This window comes from Stegostoma tigrinum, chromosome 34 (assembly GCF_030684315.1).
Source record: "Stegostoma tigrinum isolate sSteTig4 chromosome 34, sSteTig4.hap1, whole genome shotgun sequence".
Taxonomy (NCBI): domain Eukaryota; kingdom Metazoa; phylum Chordata; class Chondrichthyes; order Orectolobiformes; family Stegostomatidae; genus Stegostoma; species Stegostoma tigrinum.
Window position 1 is genome coordinate 21,906,833 of NC_081387.1, and position 26,419 is coordinate 21,933,251.

The following is a 26,419-nucleotide window of genomic DNA, read 5'->3' on the forward strand; positions in this document are numbered from 1 at the left end:
ATTTTGACTAATTTTTGCTCCTCCTATTCCTTCTTCAGCTTCACTCTGTCCAGGCTTGCTGCCCACAATCTCCTTGTTTACCCAACAACTTTCATGTCTCTTGGCTCTGGGCTCCAGAATAAATCTTGGCTGCACTCAACCTGAGGCCAATCTATCTTCCCTCAGGTAAGGAGGCCACAGTGGCCACAGCACATAGTGGGCTTATACAATTGCAGTCAAAATTTCAGGTCTCCTGGTACCTGAAATGGATGTAAATCTAATCTCGTACATTTAAGAGATGCCTTTGGTTTGTTCATTGTACAAAGTCAAATTCTAATGTTTGTTTGTTTTCTCAAATGCTACTGTTCAGAACTAAACAGAATTTGTGACTATGTATCCATAAAGTTTCTTTTTATGAAAAAGTTATGTTTTTGAAATTAGATGTCAAAATTATTTGCATTCATTTTCCAATGTTGTAATAAAAGAAATAATTGCAGGAGTTACCAGTGAACACGGTGCAAAGGATTTGGATCTGAACTGACATTTGCGGAAATCACAAACAATTTTCTGAGGTTATCTGACCTTCTGATTCTCTGACAAGATTAAATGAATAAGTGAGAAATTCAGTCATGTATTTTGCCTCAGCAGAGTGATTCCCACCACCATTTTCACCTGAATGATGGGAACACCAGGAATGTAAGTGTTTTGATACTCAGTCAGTGTTTAAATATGAGACAGAAGTGAACCAGCTTAACCCCTGTGTTCTCCAACCGTTTATTCTCCTCAATTCCTGCACTTCTTTGGAAAACAATGCCCTGACGTCAGTAATATTGGTTTCTTTCAGGTAATTCCGTGGAAGCTGAACATTCCAGAATTTATCACACTTTACACATTAACAGAGAATTATAACATTTCCCAGAATTTTGTTGCATCCATTTCATGTTTGTCACTGATGTTCATCAAACACACTCTCAAATAATAAAACTGAATGAAAACAATTTTGGAAAATGTGGATTTGGTATTTTCTACAAGAATTCTCGCCTGGTTTACTTGAAAGGAGATATTTTGGCACATTGAACTATTTTTAAGGCTGACATTAATTTTGCTTTCATCTGGGGAATTGACCAGGTGTTTGCTTAAACTGATTTCCACAGCCATTTCCCTCAGTGACTGCCTCTGGATCAGACTGACAACATGTGGATTCAAACACATTTCAATCCCGGTGCTTTGAATCCACTCAGGATCATAGGTGTCTCCATGGCCATGAGGTCAATTCCCGGAATGGCGGGACTATCATATGTTGAAAGATTGGAGCGACTGAGCTTGTATACGCTTGAGTTTTGAAGGCTGACAGGGGATCTGCTTGAGGTGTATAAGATTATTAAGGGATTGGACACTCTGGAGGCAGGAAGCATGTTTCCGCTGATGGGTGAGTCCAGAACCAGAGGACACAGTTTAAAAATAAGGGGTAGGCCATTTAGAACCGAGTTGCGGAAAAACTTCTTCACCCAGAGAATGGTGGATATATGGAATGCCCTGCCCCAGAAGGCAGTGGAGGCCAACTCTCTGGATACTTTCAAGAAAGAGATAGATAGAGCACTTAGAGATGGTGGAATCAAGGGTTATGGGGATAAGGCAGGAACAGGATACCGATTGTGGATGATCAGCCATGACCATAATGAACGGTGGTGCTGGCCCGAAGGGCCGAATGGCCTACTCCAGCAGCTATTGTGTATTGTCTATTAATACTGAATGACAGCTGCACTCACTGCATTCTGAGATCCACACTGAATGCCACGCGTCCTCATATGCAACCCCTCCACCTCTCTCTCCAACGGCTTAGGGCTGCACCACTTCCCAGTTCCACTTCATCATTCAGTATTCATACAAGCCATTTTTTACTTTTCATTTCCGGCATCAAGGCACATGAGATGCAATTCAGAGATACTCTGGAACCCTCCCATCATCTCACCCTCTCCCCCAACCCAACCTAAACTTCATACAAACTAAGGGTGTGGCCATAGGCACCTGCATGGATTTGAGCTATGAATGCTTCTTTGTGGGTTACGTGGAACAGTCCCTTATCCTCTGTTACACTGGCATCATCCCATACCGCTTCCTCTACGACATTGATGACTGCATCAGCACTGCCTTGTGCTCCCACAAGGGGCTTGAACAGTTCATCAACTTTACCAACACCTTTTGCACCAAACTCAAATTTCACCTGGACCGTCTCCGATACCTCCTTCCACTTCCTGAACCCTTTCGTCTCCATCGCCAGTAACCGTCTCAACACTGACATCTATTTCAAACCCACCAACTCCCATAGCTCCCTGAACTGCACCACTTCTCATCCACGGTCCTGCAAGCATGCAATTGCCTACTCCCAATCCCTCAGCCTCTGCTGCATCTGCTCCCAAGAAGGAGCATCCACTCCTGGATATCCCAGATGTCCTCCTATTTTACTGACAGCAACCTCCCCGCTCCAGTGACCATAAGTACACTCTACCGCATTTATTGTATTTCTCAAACTTCTGCCCTCAAATCCATTCCCCCAACAAAGTTAAAGACAGAATTCCCCCTCACATACGCAAACGCAGGAAGTGCTACAACGACCCCTACATCTCCACCCTCACCTCCATCCAAAGCCCAAAGCAGTCCTTTCACATCCAATAGGGATTCATCTGTATGTCTTCCAATTTGTCTCCTGTATCTGCTGCTCCCTATGTGGCCTCCTCTACATCAGTGATACCAAGCAAAGAATCGAGAATCTGCGCTCTGTATGTGACAAGCAACAATACCTTCCAGTCGCGAACCGTTTTAACCTCCCCCTCACACACCATGGGTGAGATGTCGATTCTGGGCCTCCTCCAGTGTCTCAATGCCACCCACAAACTGGAGGAACAGCACCTCATATTCCGCCGTGGGAGCCAGCAACTCAATGGCCTCAATGTGGACTTTACCAGTTTCAAATTCTCGCCACCCACCCCCAACCTCATCCCATGATCAATCTTCCCTCTCATCCCTGCCTCGTTGACCTGACACAACCTGGCCGTCTTCTCTCCCACCGATGCGCCCCTCCCGCCTCACTGACCAATCGCCAGCACTCCCTGCCTGCACTCACCTATTACCAACCCACCTCCCTTCCCCGGCCCCACTCCTCCTCCCTATTTTTTTCAGATCCCTCTTTCCCCTCCCTGATTTCTGAGGAAGGGTCCCGACCAGAAATGCCAACTTTCCTGTTCCTCTGATGCTGCCTGATCTGCTCTGCTCCTCCAGCTCCACTCTGTGTCATCTCTGACTCCAGCTTCTGCAGTTCTTACGATCTCAGAAACCTCAGGGTCATTTGCTACGGACAGAACGTAGGTAATCTGGAAAGCGTTCACCCTGTCAGCATTTCATCTCTTCATGTCGAGGAGAGCACACTGTGAACAGCGAATAGAGTAAAAACAGTTTTCACTGTTGTCTATGTTGAAATCAATTTGTTGCTATCTTGTCCATTTAACATCATTTGGGAATGATGCTTCTCTCGACACTGTTGAAAATCTCAGCATTGTTGTAGCATTGAAGTTAGATTTGTGGATTTCTGTCCCAACATCGAAGTATTGAATCAATAGAGTGATGGAAACATTGTCAACGTGAAACGAAGGCTTTTAACTCGAAGATAGAATGATGACAGTATGAAGAAGTGGGCTGCAATGTAAGTGACTGAACAGAATAGTCTGGGCATTGGCTGAAGAACACAGGAAACCAAAGGTTATGAGATCAGAAACGGATAACAAAACAGGTTAATATTAACAATGCCTCCTGTCGCTCCGTCAACTTCCCAGCCTGGACCAGCATTTGCCTTCAATCCGACGCTCTCCACATGGTCGCTGCTTAAAATCCAGTGTATTTTCCAGGGGATAACAAAGTGCGGAGCTGGATAAACACAGCAGCCCAAAGCAGCATCTTAGGAGCACAAAAGCTGACGTTTTCTCCAAGGCAACTGGGTTTCAACAGAGGGTTTGTTTTGGGCAGAGTCCAACCTGCAGCGAAATTCAGTGAAAAGTGACTCCCCGCCCACCTCGCCCGATTCTCTCCCTCCCTCTCTCCCTCCCACTCTCTCTCTCTCTCTGTCACCCTCTCTCCTTCAATGCCATCGCTCAAGGCTCCTTCACCCTCTCGAGCCGGAGTCAACTCCCCCCGCCGTCATGAACCTGTTTCTCCTTCAACATGCTGTTTCTCACTGTCGCCCTGTCAAAATATTGATAAGACAAAAGATAGTTGGGAATGACTCTTCTCTGGTAATTGCAGCGAAATTCATCGGTTAGTCACTGAACTGACTGTCTTCACCGGAGCAGTCATATTGAAACTGAAAGTGTTCTTTCAGTCGGAAATGCTGACATTGATGGCGTGAGCACAGCGCGGAGAGAGTTGGACCGAGGAGACAGTTTGTCCCATTTGCCTGGATTTCTTCACCGACCCGGTTTCACTGGATTGTGGACACAACTTCTGCCGATCCTGTCTCACCCAGAGTTGGGAAAAGAAGGAGATAAACTCCTGCCCGGAATGTAGAGAGGAGTATCCGGGAAGAAATCTCAGGGTAAATCGGGCCTCAGCGAATCTGGCCGAGAAAGCTCGAGAATTAAATCTGGATCCGAAAGAGAAGGAAAGTAACCGCCACTGCGAGAAGCATCAGGAAAATCTGAAGCTGTTTTGTGAAACCGATGAGAAACTGATCTGTCTGATTTGTAGAGATTCGCGGGAACACAGAGTTCACTGCTTCATCCCGATCAATGAAGCTGTTGAAATCTATAAGGTAAAGGGGTGTGGTGGGGAGGGGGTATTTTACAGACTGCGAGTTTCTTTTTTAACTATTTCACGTTCTGACACTTTAATTCTGCGATTTTCCCTCCCAATTCCAGGATCTGTTGAAATCTTCCTTAGGTTGTCTCGCACAGAATAAATCGGTGGCTCTACAAACGGAACTGAACCAGAAACGGAAGATTTCCAAAGTCAGGGTGAGGTCTCCCTGTGCTGATTTTCTTGGATCTCGGTTAGTTTTGTTCCTTCTATCGGGGAACATTAATGATATTTTACTTTTCATTTGGTAGGAACAGGCGAGAAGGCTGCAGACCCTCATCGCATCCGAGTTCAACAAAATGCACCAGATTCTGACTGAAAAGGAGCAGCGTTTGCTCAAAGATATCAGGGAAGAAGAGGAGAGGATTATCGAGCCAATGGAAGAAAACCTTCAAGAGATTCAGGAGCATTTAAATTCTATTGAGGGGAAACTGTCAACGTTGCAGAAACAGATGGAACAAACAGATGAGCTGATATTTCTAAAGGTGAGGGAATATGTTCCAGGTCCATTCATTGAAACTTCAGTCATGATGACAACCGTAAATAGAAAATTCACTGAAAAAATAAAAGCAGAACTGACTATGTAAGTGAAAGTTGAAAGAACTTCAGATGCTGGGAATCAGAAATAGCGATAGAAACTGTTGGAGTAAGTCAACAGGATGGCAACTGAGAGTTGACATTTTTGGTCTAGTGACGCTTATTCAGAACTACAAGGATCGCTGACAATGGGAAGAAGGTTCACTAGACCTGAAACATTAACTCTGATTTCTCTCCACAGATACTGCCAGACCTGCTGAGCTTTTCCAAAAACTTCTGTTGTTTTTTGTTCATGACTTTGTGGTTGGACTGCTCCCACACTGGCTACCGAATCATGTGGATATGGGCAGACTCCCTGAATGAGTTGTGATGTTGATATTTGCATTATTGTGATCTCTATTTGGTCAACTTTAAATATTTCCTGGAATTCCCATTGTCGTTAAAGAGTCATACAGCATGAAACAGACCCTTTGGCTCAACCAGTCCAAGGAGAACATAATCCCAAAGTAAACTAGTCCCATCTGCCTGATCCTGGCCCATGTCCCTCCAAACCTTTCTTATGCACATTCAAATGTGTGTTAAACTTTATAATTGTACCCATATTCAGCACTTCCTCAGGAAGTTCATTCTACATGTGAACCACCCTCTGTGTAAAATGCTTGCCTCTTATGTCTTTTTAAAATCTCTGTCTTCTCACCTTAAAAAATATGCCACTTTGTCTTGAAATCCCCCCACCCTGGGGAAAAAGATAACTATCATTAACTGAATTGATACCCACCATAATTTGACAAACTTCTATCAAGTCTCGTCTCAAACTCCTACACTCCAGAGGAAAATTTCCCAGCCGATTCAGTCCTTCTTTATCAGACAAACCTTCCATACCTGGCAACATCCTGTTTAATCTCTTCTGAATCCTCTGTATTTTAACAAAATCATTCCTATAACTGAATGACCAGAACTGGACACAGCATTCCTGAAGAAGTCTCACCAATGCCCTGTCCTGTACAACCTCAACATGAATTCCAACTCCTAGTCAAAGGACTGAATAATGGAGGTACGTGTGCTCAACACCTTTTTGTTTTACCTCCCTGTCTATTTGTGGCACAAACTTCAAAGAATTATGTACTTCAATCCCGTGGACCCCCTTGCATTTATCCAAATTAAAATCTATCTGCCATTTTCAGCCCATTGACCCTTCTAATTGACATCACTTTGTAATCTTAGACAACCTTCTTCACTGTCTAATATGCCACCAGTTACGAACCATGCTTCCATGTTCTCATTCAAACTGTGCCCCTACACTTGGGCAAGACTAGGTCTGATGTCCTAGGGCACTATTTGCTGGATGGTCAGGGAGATTTTAAACTAAAATGACAGGGGTGTGGGAACCTGTGCAAGGAATCAGAGGAAGGGGGTTCAAGGTCATAGAAAAAAGACAGAACAGGGAATAAGATGGGTGATAGGCAGAGAAATCATGTGCCAGGATCCAAAGGGCCACAGGGCAAAAGTAATGGGAACGTCACAAGCAACGTTAAAAAGACAAGCCTCGAGGCGTTGTGGCTTAATATGCAGGGCTTTCACAATCAAGAATCAATTACATAAACATTTGAAAACAGACAGGAATTCGGAATTACGGAGATGTGGATACAGGGTGAACCGGGATGAGAAATGTATATTTTGAGGTATTCGGTATTTGGGAAGGAAGACAACAATGTAAAGGTGGTGAATGTGTATTGCTGGTTAAAGAGAAATTCAATGCAATGGTGAGGGAAGATATTAGCTCCAATATTGTGAAATCTGTCTGGGTAGAAGTGAAAAATAGCAAGGTTCAAAAAACATTAGCGTTTGTTGTATTTGGATCCACAAACTGTGAACACGATATTAGGAATGGCAGTGAGCAGAAATTCAGTTATGCATGGAATAAATAAATATCTCTGATTGTGGATGACTTTAATCTGCATATTGATTGGGCAAATCAGATTAGTAATATTAGGGGAGGAGTAGAATTCATAGAGTGCATACGGGGATAATTTTTGGACCAACACATTGAGTAACCAACCAGAGAACAGGCAAAGATACTCAATGTCATGTGATGAGAAAGGAATAAGATGACAGAGAACCGATCAGGCCAAAATATGATATAATTTCAAAAAGGATTTGGAGATAGCACTTGGGGCTGAAGGGATCAAAGGATATGGGGGAAAAGCAGGAACAAGACGTTGAGTTTGATGCTCAAGCCATGTTCATAATGAATGGCAGAGCAGGCTTGATGGGCCAAATGGCCTCATACTACTCATACTTTGCATGTTTCTATGATAATGTGTGAGTGTGTCTGGTACAGTGGAAATGTGAGAGCCACTGTCTCTGTGAGCAGGAACGATGTTTAGTTCTTGTTTATTTTATCCTCTCCTCAACCTTCCTTCCATTATGCATTGCTTTACACTTCCGTGTTGTGTCTGCTCATTTCAGCAGCCTCTCTGTCACCTCCTGAAATCTCTCTGACATCCTCACTATTTGAGATTCATTTCTTTCAGGATGAAGCTTTTCAGAAGACAAGGTAGGACATGTTTTACTGAAACTCTGCACAGTTTGCTCAGTCACTCAGTGACGTGTTACTGTTGATTTATTTCCTGGATATTGTCACTCTTTTGAAGGTCATTTATTCAGCAACAGAAACTCCATATATGCAAATCTTTCTTGTAATAACATGATTATAGTAGGATTGAAACAGTATTAGATTATTTAAAACTGTTCTACATTATTATAATCAATGACATGATGCCTGTATATAATACAAGCTGGTTCTCAGGCTGGAAGAGATCACTGAGAATATTTTCTGATTCAGAATGTGGAGGTACCTACTGGAGAAAGGTAGACAACTTGGCCTAGTCTGAGGAAGTAAGACTGGGCAAGTGACTGAAGTGTCAGTCTGTGAGTACTTTGGGGCCAGTGAGCAGAATTCTTTTCATTTTAAGGAAGGGTCGGAAATGGATTCACCAGGGCTAAGAGTTAAACTTCTGAATTGGAGCAAGGTCGATTTTAACAGTATTAGGCAAGAACTTACAAAAGATGATGGGGGGTTGGGGTGCGGATGTTTGCAGGTAAAAGGGTGGCTGGAAAATGGGACGCCTTTTAAAATGTGACAGTGAGACTCCAGAGACGGTATGTTCCTGTTGGGGTAAAGGTGATGGCTGGTAGGTTTATGGAATGCTGGATGACTGGAGAAATTGTCATTTTGGTCAATATAAAAAGGAAGCATATATCAGGAAAAGACAGCAGAGATTGAGTGAATCCCCAGAAGAGTACATATGGAGTAGGAGTATACTTAAGAGGGAAATCAGGAGGGCAAAAAGGGGACATGAAATAGCTTTGGGAGATAGGTTTAAGGGGAACCCAAATGAATTCTACGAGTACATTAAAGATAAAAGTGTACATAGGGAGAGAATAGGGCCCCTTAAAAATCAGCAAGGCCACCTGTGTGTGGGACAACAGGAGATGGGGTGGATATGAAAGAGGTATTTTGCTTCGGCATTTCTTGTGGAGAAGGAATTGGAAGCTAGAGAACGTGGCAAAATCAATAGCAACATTTTGGGAAATGTCCATATTTCAGCAGAGGGGGTTCTGCTTGACTCAAAACACATAAAGGTGGCTAAACCCTGGGACCTGATCAGGTGCAACAGAGAACTATTTGGGAAGTTAGGGCCAGGCACCTTGCTGAGGTATTTGTGTCATTGACAACCACAGGTGAAGTGCCAGAAATTTGGAGGTTGGCAAATGTGGTTCCACTGTTATAAGAAATGTTGTAAGAATAAGTTAGGGAACAATAGACTGGTGAGCCTGACATCGCTCAAGGGCAAGCTGTTGGAGGGAATCCTGAGGGACAGGATGTACATGTATTTGGAAAAGCAAGAACTGATTAGGATAGTCAACATGGCTTTGTGTGTGGTAAATCATGTCTCACATTAACTTGATTGAGTATTGTGAAGAAGTAATGAAGAGGATTAATGAGGGCAGTTGACGTGCTCTGTATGGACTTCAGTTAGGTGATTGAAAAGTTTGCTTGGTGGTCGACTGGTTATATCACATGGAGTACAGGGAGAACTAGCCATTTGGATAAAGAACTGTCTCAGTTTGCCCTCCTGATTTCCCTTTTAAGTATACTCATGCTGCCTGTTTTCTGTCCTCGGCACTCACTCGATCTCAACAAAAACTGAAAGAACTGCGGATGCTGTAAATCAGGAACAAGAACAGAAGTTGCTGGAAAAGCTTAGGTCAGGCAGCATCTGTGAAGAAAAAAATCTGAGTTAATATTTTGGGTGTGGTAACCCTTCCTCAGAACTAAAGATAGGTCCTCTCCCTCTGTCACGTTTGTTCACATGAGGCCAACTTCGACAAGGGAGCTCCAAAACGTCAAATTTCTTCCTCAACCAAGGATTCCCAGCTCGGTTGTCAACAGGACCATCAACCAGGTCCAACTCATCTCCCACACTTCTGCCATCGCCCCTCCTTTTCCCTCCTGCAACAGCCATAGGGTTCCCCTTGTCCTTACTGACCATCCCACCAGCATCAACATCCAGAAGATCGATTGACGCCATTTCCACTATCTCCAGCGAGATGCCACCACCAGACACATTTTCCCCTCCAACCCGGCCACCTTCCACAGGGACCGTTTCCTCTTGGACACCATGTTCCACTCTTTATTCACTCCCAACACAGCCCCATGGCACATTCCCTTCCAACCAGCGAAGGTGTAACACCTGCCCATTTACCTCCTGCCTCACCAGGGGTCCGAACATGCGTCGCTACCCCATCCCCTTCCTGAGTTTGGCATACAAACCGACATTTTCTGAGCTACCATCAGTTTTGAGGAAGGGTCTCCCAACCCGAAACATTAACTCTGATTTATTCTTCACAGATGCTGCCAGTCCTCCTGAGCTTTTCCAACAACCATTGCTTCTCTTCACTCGATCGCTGCTGTCTGTACCTGACACATGACACAGGTTGTGGACACTTGGTTTTCAGACTGGAGGCCTGTGACCAGCGGTTTGCCGTAAGGATCATTGCTGGATCCACTGCTTTTCAACATTTCTATAAATGATTTGGATGTGAACAGACGAGCTATGGTCAGGAAGTTTGCAAATGAAACCAATTTTGGAGCTGTCATAGACAGCAACAGAGGTTACATCAGAGTGCAATGGAATCTTGATCAGATGGGCCAATGGGCTCGGGATGATCAGATGGAATTTAATTTGGATCAATCTGAGATGTAGGATTTTGATAAGACAAATCAGGCCAGGATTTATGCGCTAATGGTAAGGTCCTGGGGAGGTTTGCTGAGTAAGGAAACCTTGGTGTGTAGATTCATAGTTCCTTGTTAATTAGAGTCACAGGTAGACAGAATAGTGAAGCAGATATCTGGTATTCTTGTCTTTATTGGTCAGTGCAATGAGTAGAAGTTGGCGAGTCATGTTGTGGCTGTACAGGACATTGGTTGGGCCACTTCGGAATGCCATGTGCAATCCTGTTTGTCCTGCTATAGCAAGTTGTGAAACTTGAAAGTGTTCAGAAAAGATTTACAAGGATAGTTGGAGCTATAGAGAAAGGCTGAATAGGCTGGGGCTATTTTCCTTGTAGCATCAGAGGCTGAGGAGCGATGTTATAGAGGTTTGTAAAATCACGACGGGCATTGAAGGAGTGTTTAGACAAGATCTTTTCCCCAGGCTTGGATGGCGTAGGTTTAAGACGAGAGTGAAAAAGTTAAAAGGAACTTAAGGAGCATTTTTTTCATGCAGTGGGTGGAGCATGCATGGAATGAGTTGCCATAGCAAGTGGTCTGGGTTGGTACAATGACAATATTGAAATGGGTGGATTTATAAACAGGAAGGGTTTAGAGGGATATAGGCCAAATGCTGGCAAATGGGACTAGAATTGTATAGGACATCTGGCCGGCATGGGAGACTTGGACCAAAGGGTCATTTTACATGCTGCACATATCTACGGATCTGTGCCCTGATGCGTGCTGTTCGTGTGACTGTAACCATCCTCCTGTCTCTGAGAGGGAGACATCTTCCATGTGTATCAGTTGTAAATAGAAAGTAGGTTAGAAAAATGGCACATGGACGTTTACCTGGCTAAGTGAGAGGTGCACTTTTGGAGATCAAATCTTAAGGAAAATTAGACAGTTAACTGCAGGATCCTGATCAGCGTTAACGTACAGAGGGATCTTGGATTTCAAATCCATAGCTCCCTGAAAGTGGATTGTAAAGAGAATGTGTGCCTTTATTGGTTGGGAAATTGAGTGCAAAAGTCAGGATGCCACGTTGCAACTTTATAATACTTTAGTTCGGCACACTTAGAGTACTGCATTCAATTCTGGTCGCCATGCTACAGGAAGGATGTAGATGCTTTGGCGAGGGGGCAGAAGATCTTTACCAGGATGCTGATTGGACTGGACAGTATGAGTGATAAGGAGAGACACAAACAACTCTGGTCACTTCCTCTGGAGTGGCAGATGCTGAGAGGAGATTTGATATAAATCTGTAGAAGTATGAGATCCATGGACTGGGATGACAGTCAGAATCTTTTTCTCAGAGATAAAATGTCTAAAACTAGGGGGAATGCATTTAACGTGACGGGGGAAAGTTCAAAAGAAATGTGAGGGGCAAGATTGTTACACAGACAGTGGTCAGAGTCAGGGATGCACTGCCAGGGGTAGTGTTCGAGACAGACCCAAAAGGGCGTTGAAGAGACATTTTGATCGACACATGAATATGCAAGAAATGGAAGGATGTGGACCAAGGACAAGCACAAGGTATTAGTTCAACTTGGCCTCATGTTTGACACAACATCATGGGCCAAAAACCCATTTCTGTGCTGTACTGTTCTATGTTCTGAATTTATGTTATGTGTTACCAGGGAATGGCCATCCCTGTCCCTGCATGGCTTTTGACCAACCTGAGCCAATCATAGTTTAAAAGGGGAACTTGATGTATTTTTAGATTACAAACTTACTGCTTTATCTTTTGTCTACAACAATGTTTTGCATTTTAAAAGCGCATTTAATGTAAAATAATGTCCTGAAGTGTTTCACTGAAGGTTTAGAAAGTGAAATAGGGTTGACCCTGAGCTATTAATGCAAATCTTTGATGCCGGTTCCAGTGCAACTCAAAGGAGGAGCAAGAAGGAAAGAGATGGAGAGGTTCAGGGAGGGACCTCGAGAGCTGAAGGTCTGAGCAACTGAATGTCCACCCTCCATTGGGGGAAGGGACTACAATCAGAGATAGTCAAGAGGTTTGAGGTAAAGGAGCAGGATTCTCGGAGGGTTGTAGTACCTCCATGTTACACAGTTAGACATGAGGCTTTTAGATGATTTCAGTTTGTTTGTCTCATTCCACAAGCTCTGTGTACATGTGGGACGTAGTGTAGTTTGGGGTGTTAGGGGTATCAACTTGTATCACCTTCCATGGTGAACACAGTGTTACTTGTGATCAGATTATAATACCTAGTTCTTGTTCAGGCTGTTTCTAATCATTTCCATTGTGTTATCAATTTACATTTGGCTCTGTTATAAAAATAATATTGACATTTCACTTCAAGCTTGAAACACATTTATTCATAATTGAATAAACTGAAACATTGACCATTTACCTCAGTTCAGAAATCTATAAGTAAGGCAGATTTGTAACATCAACTGTTTAATATTACAGGATTAGTGAGGAGGAGCGCAAACTCACAGCTTCTGATGCCTCCCTGTCTATTGAAATGATCATTGGCCCTTTACAGTACACAGTCTGGAGAGAAATGATCCACAGCATTCACCCAGGTAAACACGTGCATTAGCTTTCCTGACAATAAATCCAGTTGTGCAGGAACTAAAGGGGCTCCTATTCTCTAGTTTAAACACTCATGTTGGTATTTGTTAATCCTGCGAGATGCTTCCTTATCATATTTTACTTTCTGTGTGTACATCTGGGGAAGTGTCTGAAGCTATCAGCCCTCTGAGTCAGCGCTGTGACAGGACCTCTCTAACTTAAATAGTAGAGCACACAAATCCAATTTCGAGAGGAAGCTAATGTGGTTGCATCTCAATTGATATTTGGGTGACATTTCATCATATCATCAGGAAGACATTTAGACAGAAGAGAGCCTGTCCCACCAGCACATTATCTGCTGGGGGAATGAAGCATTTTCATCAAGAAAAGGGGCTTTGGAAACTGATAATGGAGGGTGTACGATGATCTGACCGAAATGGTGAAGGATGGAAACAGGAGCCGATAAACATTTATAGATCCAACTTGATTGGAAAATATTCCGAATGTCAGGGACTTTTATAAGCTTCTATAAAGATGGTGATAACACAGTCTGGTGGTAGTGAGGGATATATTTTGAATGATCCCATTGATCAAGCAGTTAACCAACTCGGAACTCCATGATTTTGATCCCAATCTGACGATTGGGATTCAAGACAATATTTCTGTTCAATTTTCCAAGGGTTTTGCGTGTGTGAAGGTTCTGAGTGGCCCTGGGAGAAGGGGCGGCTCACTTGAAATCTGCCCTCATGCCCACAGTGTGGCTCAAAGAGCTTCTGAACCAGTGAAGTGTTTTTGAGGAATATTCCTGTTCGTTATTTTTGGGAATGAGAGAGCCAATGTGCAAACAGCAAGGTCAAGGAAACAGCATCACAATAGTACGAAATTTTCAATTTTGATGCTGTTAATTGTCAGTCAGATGTTGGGCAGGACCTGGAGAGAATTAATTCAGTATACTATTTCTGACGGGGATTCCAGCAGAAGGACTTGCTCCTCTTTGTTTCTTCTCTGCAAACAATTTTCTATCTGCCTTAACACGTTTCCCCCAAATGCATGCTCTCACAGTCCCACGTTAATTTCACATGTGGTACTTTGCTGACAGCCTTCTGAAAGTTCATTGGTTCCACTGAACAACTATCTCAGACGTAACCGCAAAGAATGCCAGTGCTTTTCTTTCCACATTTCCACATTTTGAATCACTTGGTGGGAATTGGAAGTCTTTCCAAACAAGCCTGAAATGTGCACAGTCTGCGCTATCAATCACATTTTGCTGAAGTAATCAAGGAAAAAGCTCTTCAGGATTGAGACCAAATTCACTGATCGTCTTCTCATCATCACCTTAGGTCTCCTGAAGGTATTTAGGCCTTGTTCAGACAGACTAGGGCGTGCACCCAAATTGTAGCGAGTGAGGCCATGTGCAAACACAAATTGTGAATGTGAGAGGGAGACTGCCTCTCCCCTGTCAGTCAGGAACTGAATATCGTGTGTGAGGTGCTCTCAGTGTTGCTGTACCAGGAGCAGGTCTGGCTCAGAGCACGCTCCCACAATGTGGCAATCACCCAAAATATTGTTTGCACTGGCGGGGCATTAATAGTGAACCCTGTCTACAGGAAGATAGCATACAGATGTCTTCACCTTTGGATACCTACGTTTGAGAGTCTTCAAGGATTGTGCCATTTGTGTCGGTGCAAAGATGCTTGTGTAGAAGGCAGTCATCCTAATTCTTTGACACGGCTCTGAAACTTGGACCATGTATAAATGCAACCACTAGGCCTTGGAGAAGTACCATCAACGCTGTTTGACACACATTCACTGCTTCACCTGGGAGGACTGACGTACTGCTCCTTGTAGCAGCTGACAGCACCAGCATCGAGACTGCAATTATCCAAAATCAACACCTACATGCTTAGGATGCCTGTGTTCTGTGTGCCAAATCTAATCTTCTTCACACTACTCAAAAAAGGGCACTCAAATCAGAGGACAAAGAAAACATTTCAAAGACTCCCTGACAGCTTCACCCAAGACATGCAATATTAATGTCAATGCGTGAGTGGCCCTCAGTCAGAAGAAACTGACTTGGAAATATCTTGTGTGAAAGGACAGAATTATTTCAGCACATTCATTGGGAAGAAGGAAAACAGGAAAGAAAGTGAAGAAAGGAATGCCATCGATTTCAAAGCAATGGACTAACTCCTGGGAACAGCGATCAGCAATGTCTTTTGGGAGGTGCAGCTCTAGAATCAGACTCATCAGACTTGTAAAGACCCATGGAACACATGGCCATTTATATGGTATTTCCTCATTGGACAAACAGATTCACTTGTGATTGATTGATGCTGATGACAGTGTTGAATATTGAGGAAAATAAAACACACAATACTTTTCTCATCCTGATGATGACTTTTGTGTTTGGATGCAGCAATACACAAACCCCAGGGGTCACTCTGGTCTGTCTGAAATCTGTTGCTCTTCCAGTGCAAACGAACTGAACCCAAACGTGTGTTGCAGACAGATGCATTTCAAGGTTCAGGACTATGTTGCTGAGGTTCTACCTGTCCTTGTGTTGTAGAGATGGGACTGGTCAGGCTGATATGGAAGCCACCAGGAAGTGGAATAAAATTATACCAACAATCCCGAAAGAAGTGGTTTCTGAAGAATTTTTTTCTGTGACCAGTAATCCACTGGACCGTGGTGCACTCTGAACTACTTTAGCACCTTGCAGGAAAAGGAGATGGCGGATCCTCTTGGATGGTTCCCTGACCAGTGTCTCAAGGTCATTTGGCAGAATGCCTCACCATCATCAATTTGCAATGAGGACCACAATCTGAATCGACAGCTGGTGAGACAGGCCCTCCTATTGATATCATCCCTGATGACACAGAGTGTCACCCTTACCCCTGACGTTGTGGTGAAGATTCGCGCATTGTGCACCTTCTTCGACAGCGTGCCTTCATCACGCAGCTCGAGAGAAATGATACAATGGTTCAGCCCGCACAAACAATCTGTGTTCCTGTTAGACTGTTTATGGGGAGGAAGGGGAGGTGAGCGAGGGTGACCCAGGGACACAGTACAAGCTAATCATCATCCTGAGCTGGAGGAGGTTTCCTTACCCATGTTTAAACTTGTTACAATGGGGAATGGCCAAACCCCTCTCGTATTTAAACTAAAACACAAGCCCTAATCTGGTATGGCAGGAGTAGGGGTTCGCTGCTAATAATTACTCCCGAAACAGGCAGAGAAGCTTGTCTTTACCCTCGTAATCTGTTCAACGGGACGTTAAAAGAAAGAAATACTGCGATCCTCACTTTCCAAATAACAAGAAACAATTTATTTAGTTAACCCAACAATTAACAAATTACCACCCTTACTAACAAACTGACAATTCCCACTTATTATTAATTACTTCTTACCTCGTCTAAATTCTACTGGAATGCTGTTTAAATAAAGACAAGTCCCACTAATATAAACCCAATTAACAAGAAGCAATAAATTGTAACTTAATCAGTTTTTTTAAGTTCAATTGGCTTCGAACCACTGAGTTCAGTTTTAAGTTAATTGGCCGAGTGCAAACTCATTGCCACAACATCAAAACAAGATTATTGTTTTAGCCGACACCTGTGAGGCTTTTTTGATTCACTCCTGTCATTTTTTGACGCTTTCTGTTCTGGAAACTTCAGTTGCTGCTCACAGCCGTGCACTTCTTTTTAAAATTTCTACATAAAGAAAAAACACAAATCTCTCAAATGAACTACACATTTTAGCTTCCCGCCTTCCACTTCACAATTACTCTCCCCAAATGTGTAACAACCTGAAGCCACTAGGCTTCATGGGATTCAGAATTATTGTTGAGGAATCAAAGGGCAACTCCCTCCCAACTGTACACCACTGTGCTCTCCCCTCTATTGGGTCTGTGCTGCTGCAGGGAAAAGACATGCAGGGATGGTGATGGTGGTGTCTGGGACATTGTCTGGAAGCTATGGTTCCATAAGTGTGTATGTGGCTGGCTGTTGCTTAATGAATGTGTGAGACAGCTCTCGCCATATTGCGAGAGTTAACAGATGTTTGTCAAGAAGATCGACAGGGCTGTTTCGGCCATTGTCTTTTCCAGTGCCTAGGTCAATGCAAGATGGTCCTTTTGGTTTCATTCCTTTTTGAGACTTTGTAGTGATTGATACAACTGAGCAGCTTGTTTGGCCATTCACAGAGCAAGTGAGATTCAAACACCTTGCTGTGGATCTGGAGTCACATGTAGGTGGACCAGTTGATGACGACAGATTTCTTTTCCTGAAGAACATGAAAGACCAGATGGGTTTTGTTGACAGTTGACAATGGTTGCACTGTTAAATTGAATTCACAATCCACCATCTGATGAGGCAGGAGTCAGTTCGGGTCACCAGAACGTTAGCTGAGCTTCTGGATTAATAGTCTCGTGATAATACTACGAGGTCTTCACACTCAAGCTTGGGAGAAATGCTGTCAATGCACAATGGAGAAAGGTGTCATTCAGCCATTAAATACAGAGGGGCAAAAAAAAACTGACAATTCATTCAAGATGTACGTTTGGTATGTAATAAAATCTGCAAATATTAACTATTTGTAAATTGATAGTCGCAGAATACTGAAGAAATTTAATCTGTTTTGCATTTTGTCTCTTTTCAAACTTGAGCTGTTGTATTTACACTGCAGCTATGCTGGGTTCAGGACAGGTGTTAGCTTTCTTCTGGGATGTATTCTAGCTGTCTTTTGGCTTCATTATTATCTCCAATTTTGATGTTTCTTCTTATTGAGATTTTTTTTTTCCACTGACCCTACTTTTTCTCCCCACTTAACTGCTGTCTATTCAAGTTTCCTTCCTGTTTTTCATCTGAGATCATTTTGTCAATGGATCTCTCTCCTTACGTGCTCTACTACTCACCTTACTGATTTAATAAACTCAATCTCAAGAGAGCCATCCTGGACTCCTCTGTATTAGGAGCTTTTCTCCAACCTTATTTTCTTTGACAAAGTCCTTTAACATGTGATCCCTTCTGAAATCTATCTACATTTCGATCACTGTAATTTGAATAACACCTACTAGAACTGAATGTGGGATATGGGTGTCACTGGCTTGGTCACAATTTGTTGCCAATCACCAGCTGTCCTCGAAAAGATGAAATGACATGTCCCATTAAAGTGATTGAGCCCACAGATGATGGCCTGACTGACCTCTATCTGTACTGTAGCCTTCCATGATTCATGGTGAACTGAAAGTTATATTGTGAAATTTCAAAGGACCAGGATCGTCTCTAAAACAGACGTGACCTGCTCATATTGGGGCTGTTTTCAGTCTGTCTTCAGAGATTGCAATGTCCTGACACCCAAGCCCCGAACCCCCTGGATTTCTGGACATGTATGTAGTGGCAGTGAAAAGTTGAGCTCATTGAAAATCAATGTGGAGGTGGAAGGGGCAGCACTGTTTCTCTCAGACCCACAGTCCTCCTTTCTGCTGTTGTGTGACACAGTGTCTCCTTCCCCCTGCAACCTAGTTCCTTCACTCTCTTCCCCCATCAGTGAGATTGCCCTCTTTCAGAAGCTGTCTTTCTCAACAGAATCCATCACATTTTAGTTTTGTTTACACACATTACATTGTGTAGCTGTACACAGTCAGATTGTGTTACAGTTACACCTGCCATCTGCCCAAAGGGAATATCACAACATGAACATGCTGCTGAAAAGTAATGTTAATTCCCACCCACACTCTGCATCCATTGTCTCCTCACTCCCACTCTCTCAGATTCCTCATCTCTGTCCCAGCTGATAACTCTTCTTTCCTCTTCGTCCCTGCTCCCTCTCCTCCTCACTCTCTCCCTATCTCCTGCTTTCTCTCCTTCTCCTCGTTTCTCTTCCCCCCTCCATATTTCTGATTTCCCTCGCACTCTTTCATTCACCCATTTGCCCTCATTCTATGACTCTAATTGCTCTCCTACTTTCTCTCTATCCCATCCTGCAAAATCTCTCGTCTCTCACACTTTCTCAAATATAACCCTCCCTTTACCATTTTCCCTCGTTCCCCCCAATTCTTGCACTCAGTCACTCTCCCAACCTCTCTACCCACCAGGACACTCCCGTCCTGCACTCAGCCATTTCCCTCTAACTATTCAACCCTCTCTCTGTTATAGTTTATTTTTCCCTCTTACCTTCTCTATACTTTACACCCGTGCTCGCTACCCTTCACTCTTACGTGCCCTCCTGCCTTCCTCCGATCCACTCTCCTTTCTGCTGCCTCCCCTCACAGTGACCAACTCTGGTCAAAAAGACTGACAGACGTTTCCCCAATGAGGGGGTTGGTCACACTGTGTTCCCGGATGGTGAGTGAAGGGGTGAACCTGTGAGAATTGGGAAGACAGAGTAAAACTATGAGAATGGGTGAGGGGTATGGAACAGAGCCACAAGATCTGCCCTGGTCCTGATGCCACCTCCTGCCAGCTCCAGCCCCCAGCTTCAGGAGACCAGGAAGCTGCTGTCCTCAATCCCTCCCTCAATCTCACCTTCAGTCAACTCATGCTTTGTTCCCTCTTGCCTGTCACTTAACTTTCCCTCCCGCTCACTGTTGGCTTCTTCACTTCATTATTAATCACAACACCCTTTGTCTTACTCCTGTTCGTGTTTCTCTCTCACTCTGTCCTCATGCTCTGTCTGTCCCATTCCTCTCACTCTCCCCTCCCCTTGTATCCCACAATGCTCTTTCTTTTCATTTACCATTACTAGACCCACACTCACACTCTCACCCTCAGCTTCATGGTCCTTTCCACCCATCTCTCCACCACACCACACTCCAATCTTATTTCTCATCACTGACCCTCCATCTGTCTCTGCTGTTCCCTCCATCTTTCCTCTACGCCACTTCCAACTTCTGTACCTCCATTATTCCAACCTCACTTACTAATAATCTCATACTCATCCCCTCCCAGTCGACATTACCGTCTCCCTCCATCATATTTATTCCCATTTTCCCTGATCCATCTGTCTAATCTGGCTATCAATAAACAAAGGAAATTTGAACAGAACTTGCCCTAAAATTGAACAAAAAACTGCAGATGCTGGAAATCTACAGGAGAAACAGATATTGCCATTTCAACTCAGCAGGTCTGGCAGCATCAGGGGGTAGGAAGCAAATTTAACATCTTTGGTACAGTTGCCAGGAAAAGGTGCTACATATGGTGAAGATGGGGGTTGAAGGTAAAGCAGTAAATAACCAAAAGAAAGAAGAGGGAGAGAACAACAGTTGAACAGTCAAAGGGATGGATAAGGGGGAGCGAAGGTGACACAAAAGCTGCTAATGGGGACCATAAGAAGGTGGAAATGGCTTGGCTGTGCTAAAAGTAGCCCATGTAATGACACAGCCTGGGCTGTGGGGGTGGGTAAAAACATGGAAGAAGTTATTTGGACCAGAAATTTATTGAACCTGACACTTAACCCTGAAGGCCAGAGTCCCCAAAGGCTCAGTTGAGGCCATATGGGGAAAACTTTACAAAAATGAGGCAATGATATTGTTGCAGTGGATGATGGATCCATAGAAATTCCAACAGGAGACAGGGTAGGGCTGGAAAGGCTAGGATTCACCGAGATGTTGCCTGATGAAGTTTTTCACCCTTGAAGACAGACTGGGATAGTTTTCTCTGAAGCACAGAAGTTTGAGGGTTGAATCTGATGAAGCTGTGCAAAATAACGAGAAGGATAGTTTGGCTAAATAGGAGGTACCTTACACCTTCCTGTAACGGTCAATATGCTCGGGATAGATTAAAGGGAAGGAGTAACAGTCTTACAGGTGAATTTATGATAATACTTTTCGACCAGATGGCAGTGAGTGCCAGGAATTCACTGCCTGAAAGGAGACAGAAACTGCTACAACACTTGAGAAGTTATTTGTCTTTCCAGGTTGAAAGCATTAATGATCCATGGGTTAAACTCAGCTCCAGCCTGCTCTCTCTTTTGCTTTCTCTCTCTCTCGAATCAGAGAGCAGCGTCTGAGGCCATGGCAACTTTACTTTACTTTTACTCCATGACTCAGGAAGTGAGTTCACCTCTTCTCTCTGTAACTAAAGGATAATTTTTTTTAATTTTTATGTTCAGTTTATCTGGAAATAAAGGTTAACATCCCATTGGCCTTCTTAATGACTCACTGTTGCTGCAGACTGGGGAGGCAATGGCCTCGTGGTATTATTGCTGGACTGTTAATCCAGTGACCCAGGTAATGTCTTGGGGATCTGCATTTGAATCCTGCCGCAACAGAAAATAACAGACAATAGACAATAGATACTGGAGTAGGCCATTCGGCCCTTCGAACCAGCACCACCATTCATTATGATCATGGCTGATCATCCACAATCAGTGTCCTGTTCCTGCCTTATCCCCATAACCCTTGATTCCACTAGATAATCTGGAACTAAGAGTCTAATGATAATCATGAATCCATTCATAATTGTGGGGAAAAAACATCTGGTTGTGTCATGTCCCTTAGGGAAGGAAACTGCCATTCTGACCCGGTCTGGCCTACATGTGAGTCCAGGCCCACAGCAATGTGATTGACACTTAACTGCCATCTGCACAATAAGTACTGGCCTTGCCCACATCCTGTGAACAAATTAAAACAAAACTAACATATTTTCACCTTGCAATGTGACAGTTTTTCTCTGCTGAAGTAATGCTTTGTTTCTATAATTCTTCCTTATGAAGACTCCCTTCTGACTCACAATGCTCATGTATCACACATCCCCCCAGTTATTCACTCCACAAACCCCCAGGCACCATCCCAAATTCTCCTGCCTGGTCTCCTTGTCCCCTCTCTATCTCTCTCATCTCTTCTTCTGCTTCACCCTCACTCACTTCCTCCAGTGAAACAACCCCTTCCCAAAATGCCCCGTCCTCACAGACTTCCTCTTCACTTCCTCCTCTTCCTCACACTCGCCTTCCTTGATGGCTCCGCCCATTATTCCTCCACTTCCCCTTCACCGTCCATCATCACTCACACTTCCCCTGCACCTCTCTCCCCTCACACTTTACCCTCACTTTACTCCAGCATCAAAACATCACTCTCCCGGCCACCTTCTCCTCATATCCACTTGCCCTCACTCTCTCCTCTCGCTCACATTTCCCCCACAGTTTCTCTTCCAACCCACTCTCCTATGTCTCCCCCACATCACTGCACCTCCCTGTATCTCATACACCCCCCAAATGTCCACACCCCTTCACTCACCCACACACTTTCGGCCTTCTCCACATATCCCCCTTTCACTGCCACCTCCCCTCTGCTTGATTCTCCTCCTAATCATGGTCTTCATCTCCACTTCCCTCCCGTTCTCCCTTACCCCATGCCTCTGCCTTCCTCCACACTGTTGGCCTCATCACTCAGCCTCTTAATCATTCCATCACTCTCTCCTCAAGTTTCCTTATCTCTAACACTCGCTATATTCTCCCTTTTGGACTCCAAACAGGCACCACTCCCCTCACCTTCCATCCTTATCACTCCTCTACGAAGCTCATTCTCTACCCCGCACCTGTAACCCTCACTCCCTTCTGGCTTTGCTGTATCCCTCCTGCTCATTCCCCACTCCCATCATTGACCACACATTCAGTTCTACTCCCCACCCCCACCCCCAGCCTCTCCTACTCCCTCTCTTCCCCCCTACTCCCTCTCCATGCATTATTGTCTCTCACACACAGTCCACTCCAGTTACTTCCCATCCCGGCCACTTTCCCTTCAACATCATTCTCCTCTTGGGTTTTCCCTGCCATATACTCTCCTTCAGCCCGACAGACCACAGCCTCCCATGCTGATCTCCAACTCTGACCCCACTCACCTCTACATTCCTCACATCCACCCATTCCTCTCGTTTGTTCATCAGTCAGTACTCCCTCACCTTGATTGTCCTCCCTCCAAAATTCACTCTCCCCTCTCCCTCACTCTCCAATCTTTACTCCCAGTCACTCCACTTACCCCTTACTCTGCTGGTGCTCATACTCTCCAATTGACCTTCCTCATCAGTGCTCCTCTCTCCTTCCTGCTCTGCCCTTCGCCCACAATCTCACAGCATTACCGCCAGAGCCCGCTCACTTCTAAAACCATCTCTGCTCAGTCTCGCTCACTGTCATGTAGAGTACAGCTTCCCAACCAGGTCACTCTCCCCTTTACAGGGCGGCATGGTGGCTCAGTGGTTAGCACTACAGCCTCACAGTGCCAGGGACCCGGGTTCAATTCCAGCCTCCGGTAACTGTCTGTGAGGAGTTTGCACATTCTCCCCATGTCTGCGTGGGTTTCCTCCGGGTGCTCCGGTTTCATCCCACAGTCCAAAGATGTGCAGGCTAGGTGGATCGGCCATGCTAAATTGCCTGTACTGTTCAGGGGTGTGTGGCTTATAGGGGGATGGGTCTGGGTGGGATGTTCCAAGGGGCAGTGTGGACTTGTTGGGCTGAAGGGCCTGTTTCCACACTGTAGGGAATCTAATCTAATCTAATTTAATCAACCTTGCTCTGCTCTTGCTCTCTGCCTCACACTGGCTCTCAGTCCCGTTCATAAAGTGCCCTCCCTGTCTACTCACTCATCCATAGTCACTATGCCATGGTTACCCCCCGCAACCACCGACCTGATTCTCCTCACCTTTTTCATCTTGCCTCTTCACACTCCCACTCCCCTTCCCCTTAACTCTTGCCTCCCTGCTCTCAATTTCCATCTCATTCTCCAATTCACTCACCTCCAGAATCCCCACATCACTTTGTTTTGTTACGCTCTCACTGTCACATATCGCTTAAATTTCCTTATTCTTAGTCCTTCCCTCCTCTACCCCTCTCCCCCTCTCCCACTCACTCATTCCTTCCATGTCCGAAAGTTCCTTGTCTTTCTCACTCTTTATTCTTCCCTCCAGCTCAGCCATTCCCACTTCCTCACTCTCATCTCCCTTTCACATTCCCCTCACCCACCCCTTGTCACTCCCTGAACCATCCCCCTCACTCTCCTTATCACCCCCACTCAAGTGTCCACTTATTGTTGCACTCCCCCGTCCGCACGCTCTCATTCTGTACTTTCACCCACTGGCCCCTACCCCATTCCAATCAGTCCCCTCCCCTCACAAAACCTACACAAACTCTCCCAAATCCTTCCTCAGCTTCCACTCATCCCTCTTCCGTCACTGCCCCCATCTTTTCACTCTGCAGACAAAAATCTCTCCTCATTTCTTCCCAGTCTCTGCCATGCTCCCCTCCACCCTCCCTGAACCCTTCCTTACAAACGCAACCCCGCTCTACCCCTCCCTCAATCTCCCCAATGCCTTATTGCCCATGGCTCCTGCCTCCCCTCATTGCCCCTATTCCCACCCACTCACATAACCTTGCTCTCCCCTTCGTACTTCCTTTGATCCAGTTCTGTATACAAATGGGTCGTTCTCCCTGTATTCTATGTGTTTCAGTTTGCCCTCCACAGTGCACTCCCCCTTGCCCTTCCCAGCACACTTTCCATCCCCTCAATACCCCCTTCTTCTCCTCAGCCCTCCTGGAACTTCAGATGCTGCTGCACTTCCCATACTGATCTTTCATCCTCCTCGCCCCTTAGTTTACTCCCTCCCATCGCTCTCACCTGAGCACTCAATCATCCCATTGTTCAGCCCCCTCTGGGATCGCCCTGACTGTCCACCCCTCTCTCTCCCTTATACTGCCTCTTTGCAGTCCCCTCCTCTCTCTCCCACCCCTCCTCACTCTTCACCCTCTCTCCCCACTCCACATCCCTCCACTCCAGTCCACATGTCCTCACTCTCCACCTCTCTCACCGCCCATTCCACCTCTCCCCTTACGCTCCATCTTGCCTCCATCTGCTCTTCCCTAGCACTTCATTTCCCCATCCACTCCCCTCCAAATGAGCACTCTCACCTCCTTCACTCCTCCCCCCACAGCCATCCACCTTCCCCATCCTTCTCCCTCATCCCTCACTGCACTGACCTTCACTCACTGCCCTTTCCCTGACCCTCTCTCTCCTTCACACCCTCCCTTTCCGGTTCTCACCTCAGCCATCGTCCTCCATCGCTCAGGCCCTCACTCCCTGCTCCCCTCCGTTCCCCTCTCCCTCCCTCCCTCCCTCTCACTGACGGTGTTATTTGATCTCTCCCCCAGCTCCAGCCTCTCTCACTCTGGACCCGAACACAGCGCATCCCCGGCTCATCCTGTCTGAGGACCGGACCAGTGTGAGACTCGGATACAAACCACAGCCGCTCCCTGACTCCCCGGAGAGATTTGATCTCTGGCTCAGTGTCCTGGGATCAGAGGGATTCACATCAGGGAGACATTACTGGGAGGTGGAAGTGGGGGAGAAGACCGGGTGGAATCTGGGAGTGGTCCGGGAGTCTGTGGAGAGGAAAGGGGGGATCCGCCAGCGGGAGGAGACCGGATTCTGGATTGTGGCGCTGATTCCCGGAAAAGGTTATTTTGCCTCCACCTCCCCCTCAGCGAACCCCTTCTCCCCGAGTGGGAATCCCCGGAAGATCGGGGTTTTCCTGGACTATGAGGGTGGACAGGTGTCATTTTACAAGGCGGTCACCATGTCCCATCTCCACACTTTCACCCACACTTTCACTGAGGGGATATTTCCCTTCTTCAGTCCGGGAATGAATATTGACGGGAATAACTCCGCCCCTCTGACAATCTGCGGGATTAAAGGACACTGACTGATTCTTCACATCATCCCTGAGGCCGTGAGCTGCAGGAACCCGGGGACTTTGAGCCTGTAATGTTGCTCCACAGGCGGAAGGTGGCGCTACATGACGGTGTTGGAGATGAATCAGTCAGTGGTTCTCAGACTGGGCTCAGTGGTGTCTTTCCAGGGGGTCACCAAACCATTTCACTGCAGGGTCAGTGGTGTCTTTCCAGGGGGACACCAAACCATGTCACTGCAGGGTCAGTGGTGTCTTTCCAGGGGGGCACCAAACCATTTCACTGCAGGGTCAGTGGTGTCTTTCCAGGGGGACACCAAACCATGTCACTGCAGGGTCAGTGGTGTCTTTCCAGGGGGACACCAAACCATTTCACTGCAGTGTCAGTGGTGTCTTTCCAGGGGGACACCAAACCATGTCACTGCAGGGTCAGTGGTGTCTTTCCAGGGGGACACCAAACCATGTCACTGCAGGGTCAGTGGTGTCTTTCCAGGGGGGCACCAAACCATGTCACTGCAGGGTCAGTGGTGTCTTTCCAGGGGGACACCAAACCATGTCACTGCAGGGTCAGTGGTG

At 45.5% G+C, this 26,419-nt stretch overlaps 1 pseudogene; it reads left to right on the plus strand.

Moving 5' to 3' along the window:
• The first annotated feature begins 4,369 nt into the window (after positions 1-4,369).
• LOC125446326 (zinc-binding protein A33-like) lies at positions 4,370-26,011 on the plus strand (annotated as a pseudogene).
• Positions 26,012-26,419: the final 408 nt, after the last annotated feature.